The 11,478-nt window shown below is 45.4% G+C and overlaps 1 long non-coding RNA gene across 2 annotated transcripts; it reads left to right on the top strand.

Annotated features, from left to right (window-relative positions):
• Positions 1 to 1,334: 1,334 nt before the first annotated feature.
• Positions 1,335 to 10,537, top strand: LOC123631946. Of its 2 annotated transcripts, none has more exons than XR_006733260.1 (3): positions 1,335 to 1,357; positions 1,727 to 1,812; positions 10,519 to 10,537. It is a non-coding gene; the product is annotated as an uncharacterized LOC123631946 (long non-coding RNA). The 2 variants fall into 2 exon arrangements; XR_006733261.1 differs by lacking the exon at positions 1,335 to 1,357 and adding an exon at positions 1,618 to 1,632.
• The last annotated feature ends 941 nt before the right edge of the window (positions 10,538 to 11,478 follow it).

Below are 11,478 nucleotides of genomic sequence, written 5' to 3'. Positions count from 1 at the left end.
CCTGGGAAGGACCTCAGCTTAAAGGGGCCTCAGCTGTGAGTGCCTCAGTTGAAGTAGCTACTGAGAGGACTTCACCTAAAGGAGCCTCATCGGAGAGGTGACTCACCTGAAAGCAGCCAAAGTTGAAGGGGCCTTACCTGAAAAGGACTGAAAGGGGCCTCACCTGACAGGGCCTCAGCTGGAGGGACCTAGCTAACAGGGCCTCACCTGAAAAGGTCTTCACCTGAGGGGGGGCCCCAGCTGAAAGCAGCCTCACCTGAAAGGGCCTCACCTGAAACGGCCTTTCCTGAGAGGGTCCGAAGGGTCCTTGACATTGCAGACATCCGCGTGGCCATGGCAGACGCAGAGGCCGCCGGTGCTGACGTCCTTGGTGCCGTAATAATACTGTACTGCAGGCCCCTGAGCGCCAGGGCCCAGGCTCACCCACCCGCGTCCCAGGGCCTCAGGCCCAGGCCCCGCTGGCCCCATGCCTGCATCCGTGGTGCACACGTGCCCATCAGCCCAATAGCGTATGCTGGGCCCAGGTCCTCAGGTCACCCAGGCCTATTGGGATGAGCCCCTGAAGGAGCAGAGGCTCTTGGGGGCTGAGGGTCCTTCTGGGCTGGGGGCTGGAGGTGGGCTTATGCTGCCATAGGTGTCCCCAAAAGCCCCCAGAGACTTAGCACCGGCAGCTCCACCCCCACCCACAACAGGAGTGGCTCCCTGCGGGTCGGGACCATAGCCCCCCAGGAGAGGTCTCTGGCCCCTAAAAACTGTCAAGGGCGACAGGCTGACCATGGAGTGGGCAGGCGGGGGGCACATTGATCCTCCCAGGATAGGGCGAGTGCCTTGGTGGGACCCCACCGTCAGACCCCCGGTGTGCATGTCCCATGTAGATATCCCCAAGTCCCATCCACCTGGGGGGCAGCCGGTCTCTAGGCTCAGCCCCTACATGACAATGAGGAGGGGGTGTAGTTTCCAGGGAGGGAGACAGGGCCCTACACACACACACTGCAGTGCAGGGAACAAAGGGGAAAAGGCCCCGGGGGCCTGCTGGGAGTTCTCTCCATCCCCGCCCCCGTCTGCACCAGAACCCAGCTCCCAACAGGAGTGGGGGGCTCCCGACACAGGGCAGAGTCTCAGCTGGCGCATACCTCTGCTCACAGGTGGGGCGGGATGGCAGGGGGCGGAGCACCCATCATGCCCTGCGGCTTTGCACGAGGCTTTGTACACAGCATTTCACGTGCCGTGAGAGGACGCCGTGCCGCCATGTTAGCTTTACCCCCGCAGGCGCCGCCTCCCTGGCGCCTGCCTGTCTGGCCTCAGACCCGAAGGGAGTGCGACCTCTTGGTCCTCTCTCAGACTTGAGGCCCCCAGGGTGAGTTCAACCTTCCTGTCCGAGCCCCACAGGCACCGTCTTCCTGGCCGCAGCCGCCTTCCTGTCCGCAGCCGCCTGCTGAGGGGCATCCGGTCCTCAGAGATGCGGGAGGGGCTCCGTGTGGACATTTGGAAACGAGGAACGCACAGTTTCCACCACACTGTGGTCCCCCATGCCCAGGACGTGGTGGCCACGGTTGTGACGTCCACGCAGTGGCCTCTCCACCCTAATGGGGTATCAGATTCTGCGCTGGATGGGGGTCTGGCTCAGCCTCTGTGAGGGAGTTCGTTGTCATCTCTGTTTTACGGGCAGGCTGTTCAGGTCGTTGTTTATAAATGTAGTTTCCTTACAGGAATTTCATCCTTCCAGGGAACGTGCCATCACAGCGCAAAGTCCTCTATGCCTTGCCTTTAGAGTCTCCAGCGTCATTGCTGTGTGAGGTCTGCTACTTCATGGTAAGTACTCCTATGTGTTTTACCATGTGTTTCGCAGCAGCCACACACTCCCAGGTCATCCTCTTTAACCCTGAATCAGGAAATACACCTTTCTCCCTGACAGTCCAATCCAGCAGGCCTACTTCACCGCCTTCCCCAACTGGGAGAAAAGTGTGTGTTTCCCTTCAGTTCCAGTTTTCTTATTCTGGAACTGTTTCTGAGACTATCCCTCAGTTTCCTAGCCTTGGCAGATCTAAAGAGCAGAGATAACTCCAAGGTGGGTGTGGGCAGCACTTTTTCCTGAGCAGGACAGGACTGCCATGGCCTGTAGACCCTGAGCGGTCCTGTCTGCTACCCTCTCCCATGCAGTCTACCCCAGCTGTTGGCAGTCTACTCTGCTTTCATTTTTAGGTGCACAGCAGGCTTTTGGTATCTCAGGGGTTTTATTAGGGTTCCGTCAACCTGTCCACACATTGGACACCGTTAGCAAATTTTCTAAGGCTTTGCCCAGCTAGACCCTTAAAGTCACAGCAGTTTGTAATATCTAACAGTAGAAAAAGTGGATGATGCGATTTTTCAAAGCTCAAAACCTTTCTTTTCTTCTTTCTTTTGAGACAGTCTCACTGTGTTGCCCAGGCTGGGGTGCCATGGTGTCAGCCTAGCTCACAGAGACCTCAAAATCCTGGGCTCAAGCCATCCTTCTGCCTCAGCCTCCCAAGTATCTGGGACAACAGGCATGCATTACCATACCCCGCTAATTTTTTCTATATATTTTCAGTTGTCCAGCTAGTCTCTTACTATTTTTAGTAGAGATGGAGTCTGGCTCTTGCTCAGGCCGGTCCCGAACCCCTGAGCTCAAAGGATCCACCCATCTCGACATCTCAGAGCCTAGGATTGAAGGCGTGAGCCACTGCTCCCGGCCCCCCCCCAAAAAATTATTATTTGATATATCGTGTGTAAGAATCACCTTTGATTTATATATAAACCAAGGAAATAGCTAAATACAGGATTTATATTTGGGATAATTAGTAAAGAAAAATTAAATCTCCCTGCCAAATGAAAGGCAAATGACTCAATTGATCATGGATATTTTATAAGAGTTTATTGAACCACATATTACCTTACTGTAATTCTCTAGCCGTGTGTGTGCACATGTGCATGCGCACCAGTTGCAAGGTACCTCAGGTTTGCACACTTATGTTTACATCACCAATCGATATAGTTAAGTGATAAAATCCTAGTCCATATTATGACAATGTATATAAATATTTGAAAGCACTTTTTAAAATTTCACCATTTTAACACTTGTGAATATATAATTCAATGGAGGGTCGTACATTGCCCGTGTTGTGCAACCATCTATTTATTAATAGTTACAGATGTTTTTTTTCTTCCTCTGAAGGAAACTCTAAGCCCGTTACAAAGTCACTTTCCTTTCCCTGTCCCCCAAGTCCCTGGCAAGCACTAATCTATTTTTCATCACCGTGGATTTGCTTGCTCTGGACATTTCATACAAGTGGAATCATAATATGTGGGCTTTTGTGTCTGATTTCTTTCACTTAGGATGTTTTCAAGGTTCATCCATGTTGTGATATACATCATTACTTCATTCCTTTTTTCTGTATGAGTAACTACAGCATTCACCATTCTTTTTTTTTTTTTTTTTTTTTTTTTTGAGACAGGGTCTCACTTTGTTGCCCGGACTAGAGTGAGTGCCATGGCATCAGCGTAGCTCACAGCAACCTCAAACTCCTGGGCTTAAGCGGATCCTACTGCCTCAGCCTCCCCAGTAGCTGGGACTACAGACATGTGCCTCCATGCCCGGCTAATTTTTTGCTATATGTATTTTTTTTACTTGGCCAGATAATTTCTTCCTATATTTAGTAGAGACGGGGTCTCACTCAGGCTGGTCTTGAACTCCTGACCTTGAGCGATCCACCCACTTCGGCCTCCCAGAGGGCTAGGATTACAGGCCTCAGCCACCTCGCCGGGCCAGCATTCACCATTCTTAAGTGCACACTTCAGTGGCACGAACCACGTCCATGTTTTTTTGTAACTGTGACTGCCATTCATCTCCAGAATTTCTTTCATCATCCCCAAGTGGAACCCTGTACTTGTTAAACACTTACTTCATATTTTCTCTTCCCCCAGCCCCTGAAAACTACTCCAGCTACCTCATAAGTAGAGCATACTCTATTTGTCGTGTGCCTGGGTTGGTTCACTTAGCACAATGTTGTTGCGTTTGTCAGAATTTCCTCATTTTTAAGGCTGAATTATATTTCATTGTGTGGGTGGACCACATTTTATTTTTCTACTCATCTGTCAGTGGACACTTGTGTTGCTTCCACCTTTTGGCACAGTGAATAATGCTGCCATGAACATGGGTGTTCAAGTCCCTGTTTTCAGTTCTTTTCAGTATATACCCAGAAGTGGAATCACTGTGTTGTAAGTGAATTCCATGCTTAATTTTTGAGGTACTGCCATATTGTGCCCATAACAGCTGCTCCCTTTCAGTTTTCTCTTTCCTTTTTATGGCTGAATAATATATCAGGTTATGATATACCTAATTTTGCTTATCCATTCATCTGTTGATGGACGTTTGGGTTGTTTGCACCTTTCAGCTATTGTGAACAGGGCTGTTATAAATATTCATGTACAAGTTCTTGTTTGAACACTTGTTTTCTAACCTTTGGAGTATGTACCTTGGAATGGAATTGTTGAGCTATGGTAATTCTGCACGTAAATTTTTGAGGGAAGATTCAACTAGTTTACACACAGGCTGTACCATTTTATATTTCTACAGGCAGTGTTTAAGGGTATCCAGGTTTTCTGTATCCTTGCTGACAGATATCTTTAATTTTTTTTAACAATAGCCTTTCAAGCGTGTGTGAGTGGTTATGTCATTGTTTTTGGAATTTGAATTACCATAATAACTAATAACGTGTAATATCTTCTTATGTGCTTTTTGGCCAATTTGTTATTTTGTGTGTGTGTGTGTGTGTGTGTGTGTGTGTGTGTGTGTGTGTGTAGTGTGAATTTTAGGCTCTTTATCCATGTTGTTATTTGGTTGTTTGACTTTTTCCTGTTCAGTCTTAAAAGCTACTTATATATACTGGATAGGAGATCCTCATCAGATATATAACGTGCTTCTGTCAGTTGTCATCTTTCTGGGTGGTGTCTTTGGATTTCCAAAGGTTTTTAATTTTGAGGAAATTTTTCTTTAATGGCTGTGCTTGTGGTGTCAGATCAAAGAAACCATTCTTATGCCCAACGTTATGAAAGTTTATCTCCATGTTTTCTTCTAGGGTTTATGTTTTCACCTTTTACATTTAGGCCTGTGGACCATTTTGAGGTCAATTTTTCTGTTTGGTATGCTGTCAGGGTACAGTTTCATTCCTGTGCGTGTGGATAGTTGTCTGACATTGCTTGTGGAATTTAGGGACCTCAGGGCTTGTACACAATCAATTGACCATAGAGGTATGAATTTATATCTGGACCCTCAGTTCAATTTCATTGATCTATGTGCGTACCTTCATGCCAGTATCATCCTATTTTGATTGTTGTTGCTTTGCAGTAAAATTTAACATTCAATATCGGGAAGTGTGAACCTCCATGTTTGTCTTTCTTTTTCAAGAAGGTTTTGGTTATTTGTATGCCCTTAAAATTCCATTTTAATATTAGGGTCAGTTTGTCCCTTTTTGCCGAGAGGCCTTTTTGGATTTTTGTAGGGATTGCATTGGGTTTGAGATCACCTGTGCCGTATGGCCATCTTGAAACATATTAAGTCTCCAGTCGATGAACATGGAGTGTCTTGACATTTGTTTAGATTTTCTTTAGCTTTTTTCAATAATGTTTTGTAGTTTTCCACATACAGGTCTTGCACATTTGTTAATTTTTTTCTCGAGTGGGTTATTTTTGTTGATATAATTCAAATGGAATTTTTGTCTTAATTTCATTTCCATGTTCTTGATCACCAGAGTACAGAAATAAAACGGATTTCTGTGTATTGAAAGGTTGTTCTGTTACCTATCTGTTTTTGTTTGCTGGTTCAAATAAATTTTTTGAATTCTTTGGGATTTTCTATATTTAAGGTGATGTGATTTGGAATCTGTGAATAGATTTACTTTCCATTCATGTATGGATGCATTTTTATTTCCCATTCTTCTCTAATTGTTCTGTATAGAACTGTCAGTGCAATCTTATTTTTTTCTTTCAAAATACTAATTAAGGTGGTACAAGTATTTTTGTTACATGGCTATGTGTGTAGTGCTGAAGTCAGAGGTGGTGGTGTGTCCGTCATCAGAATATAGTGTTCATGTGGGCAAGTTTTTATTCTACACCCACTGTCCATTCCTCCCCCTTCTAGGTTTTCATGTCCTTTATATTGCCATGTGCCTCTGTGTATCCACGTAGTAGCTCCCACTTATTTGTGAGAACATAGGGTGTTTTGTTTTCCATTCCCGAGATAGTTCATTTAGGGTAATGGTCTCCAGTTCCCCTCACATTGCTGCAAATGACATTATTTCATTCTCTTTTGTTTTTTGAGATAGGGTCTCCCTCTAGTGGCCGTGATAGAGTGCAGTGGCATGATCATAGCTCACTCGAAGCTCAAGTGATCCTCTGGGCTCAACTGATCCTCCTGTCTTAGCCTCCTGAGTAGCTGGGACTACAGATACATGCCACATTCCCCAGCTAATATTTTTATTTTTTTAGAGACTGGGTCTCACTCTTGTTCAGGCTGGTATTTCATTCCTTTTCATGGCTGAGTAGCACACTGTGATATTTATACATGTATTTGTGTGTGTGTGTGTACACACACCCACACACATTTTTGTCCCCTTATGAATTTAATGGCACTTAAGTTGATTCCACATCTTTGCAATTGTGAAGTGTGCTGTGCTCAACATTTGGGTGCTGGTGTCTTTTGGATAAAATGACTTCATTTCCTTTGGCTAGATACCCAGGAGTGGGATTGCTGGATTGAATGGTAGGTCTACATTTCTTTCTTTGAGGAGTCTCCATAATGTTTTCCATAGAGGTTCTACTATTTTGTAGACTGACCAGTGCATCAGCGTTCCTTTCTCTATGCATCTGTGGCAGCATCTGTTGTTTTTTGTGTTTTTTTTTTTTTTTTTTTTTTGAGGCAGAGTCTCTCTTTGTTGCCCAGGCTAGCGTGATTGCCGTGGCGTCAGCCTAGCTCACAGCAACCTCAAACTCCTGGGCTTATGCAATCTTACTGTGTCAGCCTTCCGAGTAGCTGGGACTACAGGCATGTGCCACTATGCCCGGCTAATTTTTTCTCTGTATATTTTTAGTTGTCCAGATAATTTCCTTCTATTTTTAGTAGAGACGGGGTCTTGCTCTTGCTCAGGCTGGTCTCGAACTCCTGACCTCGAGCGATCCACCCGCCTCGGCCTTCCGGAGTGCTAGGATTACAGGAGTGAGCCACCACGCCTGGCCATGTTTTTTGTCTTTTTAATAATGGCCATTCTGATTGGGGCAAGGCGCTTCCTAATGGTAGTTTTAATTTGCATTTCTCCATGATTAACAATGTTTAGCAGTTTTTCATGTTTTTTGGCAGTTTGTCTATCTTCTTTTCAAAAACTTCTGGTCTTTTGCCCACTTTTTGATGAGGATGTTTACTTTTTTCTTGCTGATTTGTTTGAGTCTTTGCATATTCTGGATATCAGTCTTTTGTCAGATGCATAGTTGCAAATATTTTGGCCCATTCCGTAGGCTGTGTATTCACTGCTTTGATTATATCCTTTGCTGTGCACAAGTTTCCTAATTTAATTAAGTCCTGTTGATTTATTTTTGTTGTTGCTATATTTGGCTTTGGGGTCTTAGTCATAAATTCTTTGACTTGGCTGATGTCTAAAAAGGTTTGCCTACTTTTTCCCTAGAATTTTTATGGTTTCATACTTTTCATTTAACTCTTCAATGCACCTTGAATTGATTTTTGTATATAGTGAGAGAGGTACCCTGTTTCCTTTTTCTGCATATGGATATCCAATTTTCCCAGCGCTGTTTATTGAATAGGGCTTCCTTTCCTCAGTGCATGTTTTCTGCTTTGTCAAAAATCAGTTAGTTGGTGCTAGGTAGATGGTTTAATGTCTGGGTTCTTTATTTTGTTCTCTTGGATTAGTCTCAGTTTTTTACACCAGTACCATGGTGTTTGGGTTCCTGTAGCCTTGTAATATAATTTGATGTCATGTAATGTCTTACCTCCAGATTTGTTTTTCAGTATAATGTTGTATGCAGAGGTGAAAGTGAGCATCTCTGCTTTGTCCCTGATCTTAGTGGCAAAAGCTGTGGTTAGGGCTTAGGGTTTTTACAGTTAGGGTTAGTGTTAGAGTTGGGGTTGGGTCCTGTTAATAATTCAGTATCTTTTGGTCACAAGGATTCTGTTTTGTTAGTCTTATGATCTATGTTTATTTTTTTCCTAACATAAATGCTGGTCATTTGTATCTAAAGTCCTGGAACTCAGTTGTAAGGTTTCTCTGAGGTTTGCCTGGCTAAGAGGGGTCCATTCAGTTGGCATGGGGCTTAGGGTTTTATTTTAATTTACATTACCATGCTTTCACTAGTATAATTTAGTAATGCTTTCTTTATGTATGCATGGGAGGAAACAGCCAGGAAAAATGACTAAATCACCAAGAGGTGGCTCTGAGTTCAGGCTTGCATACTATCTTCAAGTGAAACAAAGAAAGAATGGGTATCATGGGGGTCAGTACTGAGGAGGTAACCAGGAAAAGCAAGGTAAGCAAGAGCAAGCATTGTTGTTCAGACTTAAGTGGTGCCTGCCTTCCGCATTGCTAAGAATCCCTCATGATATAGTCATTCTTCTCTTCTTGGTATGAGAGGGAGACACCTTTACAAATGGAAGTAGGTCTCCTTCACAGATGTAAATTTCCGTGACAAAAAGGTAACTTCTGGCCTGTTTTCAGCGCTTCTCCTGGGTGTGCAGTGTTTCAAAATTATCAGCTCAAAATAATGCTTACATTGGGCTGGGCATGTTGGCTCATGCCTATGATCCCAACATTTTGGGAGCCCAAGGCAGGAGGCTCCATGGAGCCCAGGAGTTCAAGACTAGCTGGGGCAATACAGCAAGGACCCATCTGTACACACACATACAAAGTTATTTGGCAGTGGTAGCTCATGCCTGTAATCCCAGCTACTTGAAAGGCTGAGGATCTCTTCAGCCTGGAAGTTCAAGGTGGCAGTGATCTGCGTTCGTGCCACTGCACTCCCGCCTGGGTGACAGAGACCCTGTCCAAAATACTAACAATGATAAAAAGAGCTATATCTTGGAGTGACATATTCTAGTCTTCTACACTGGCTTCCAAAGTGACTGTATACCATTATGCATTCTACCAGCCATGAATGAGAATTCCTGCCCTTCCTCCAGCAATGGTTTGTCCTTTTTTTTTTTTAAAGAGTTTATTCATTCTAGCAGGCGTGCTGTGGTATCTCATTGCTGCTGTAATCTGCTATTCCCTAACGATATGTGATGCTGAGCATCTCTTTGTATGATTCTTTGCCATGTATGTATCTTCTTTGGTCAGGTGTGTGTTGAGATATGTACCCCTTTTTAATCGGGGTGTTAAAACTCTTGTTGAGTTTTAAGACTTCTTTTTATATGTAGAATGTGAATTATTCCTTCAGTATGTATCTTGCACATATTTCTTATCATTCTTTGGCTTGTCTTTTTATTCTCTGAACTTGGTCTTTCACAGAGTATAAATATTGAACATTATAACAGCCATGGTATTATTTTTTCTGTTGTGGATCAGATTCTTTTTGTTGTTGTTGTGTGTTAAAACCCATCACCAAACCCAAGGCCATGTAAATTTTCTTCTTTGTTTCTTCCCCGAATCTGTAAAGTTTTGCATTGCAGTTGAAGTCTGAGGATGATTTTGAATGAATTTTGATGTCAGTTGTAAAGTTTATATCTACACTTATTTCATTCCATATGTTTTTCCCTTAATTGTTCCCTCCTTCCCGTTTTTTTCTGAAAGACACAGGACAGTGAGGCCACCTGAGTTTGAATTTGCAGATCCTGGCTCCGAAGACGCTGAACTTGGAATTTAACTGGTTCCCCAGCAAGGCCAGGAGGAAGTGCTCGCCACTGTAGGCCCCGCCCTATGAGCACCAAGGGCTTCAGTGCCGGTGCGGGCTGGCAGAGGGCGGAGCACCCGTCATGCCCTGCGGGTTTTCACGAGGCTTTGTACGCAGCATTGCACGTGCCGTGAGATGACGCAGTGCCGCCATGTTAGCTTTGCCCCCGCAGGCGCCGCCTTCCTGGCGCCTGCCAGCCTTGCCTCAGACCCGAAGCGAGTTGGACCTCCTTGTCCCCACTCAGACATGAGGCCTCGAGGGTGAGTTAAACCTTCCTGTCCGAGCCCCACGAGCACCGCCTTCCTGTCCGGAGCCGCCTGCTGAGGGGCGGCCAGTCCTCAGAGAACTGGGAGGGGCTCCGTGTGGATATTTGGAAACGGGGAACCCACATTTTCCACCACATTGAGATCCCCAAGCCCAGGACGTGGTGGCCACGGGTGTGATGTCCAAGCGGTGGTCTCTCCACCCTAATGGGGTATCAGACTCTGGCTGGACGTGGGTCTTGCTCAGCCTCTGTGAGGGAGTTTGTTGTCATCTCTGTTTCACTGGCAGGGTGTTCAGGTCATTGTTCATAAATGCAGTTTCCTTACGGGAGTATCATCCTTCCAGGGAACGTGCTGTTGCAGCGCAAAGTCCTCTGTGTCCTGCCTTCAGAGTCTCCAGCGTCATTGCTGTGTAAGGTCTGCTACTTCATGGTAAGTACTCCTATGTGTTTTACCATGTGTTTTGCAGCAGCCACACGCTCCCAGGTCATCACCGTTAACCCCGAATCAGGAAATACACCTTTCTCCCTGACAGTCCAATCCACCAGGCCTGCTTCACCACCTTTCCTAACTGGGAGAAAAATGTGTCTTTCCCTTCGGTTCCAGTTTTCTTATTCTGGAACTGCTTCTGAGACTATCCCTCAGTTTCCCAGCCTTGGCAGATCTAAAGAGCAGGGATGACTCCAGGGTGGGTATGGGCAGCGCTTCCTCCTGAGCAGCACAGGACTGCCATGGCCTGCGGACCCTGAGCGGTCCTGCCTGCTACCCTCTCCCATGCAGTCTACCCCAGCTGCCTGCAGTCTACTCTGCTTTCATTTTTAGGTGCACAGCAGGAGTTTGGTGTCTCAGGGATTTTATTCGGATTCTGTCAGTGTCCACACAGTGGACACCCTTAGCAAATTTTGTAAGGCTTTGCCCAGCTAGACCCTTAAACTCACAGCAGTTTGTAATATCTAATAGTAGAAAAAATGGATGATGTGATTTTTCAAAAGGCAAAAAACATTCTTTTTTTCTTTCTTTGTTTTGAGATAGAGTCTCGTTGTGCTGCCCAGGCTGGAGTGCCATGGCATCAGCCTAGCTCACGGCAACCTCAAACTCCTGGGCTCAAGCCATCCTTCTGCCTCAGTCTGCCAAGTTTCTGGGACTACAGGCATGTGCTACCATAGCCGGCTAATTTGTTTTGTATATCTTTAGTTGTCCATCCAGTCTCTTTCTATTTTTAGTAGAGATGGGGTCTTACTCTTGCTCAGGCCAGTCCCAAACTCCTGAGCTCAAACAATCCACCCACCTCGTCCTCCTACTGTGT

This window comes from Lemur catta, chromosome 2 (genome assembly GCF_020740605.2).
Source record: "Lemur catta isolate mLemCat1 chromosome 2, mLemCat1.pri, whole genome shotgun sequence".
In the NCBI taxonomy this organism is placed as follows: Eukaryota; Metazoa; Chordata; class Mammalia; order Primates; family Lemuridae; genus Lemur; species Lemur catta.
The sequence above is the reverse complement of the archived record's forward strand: the minus strand, read 5'-3'. Positions and strand labels throughout refer to the sequence as shown.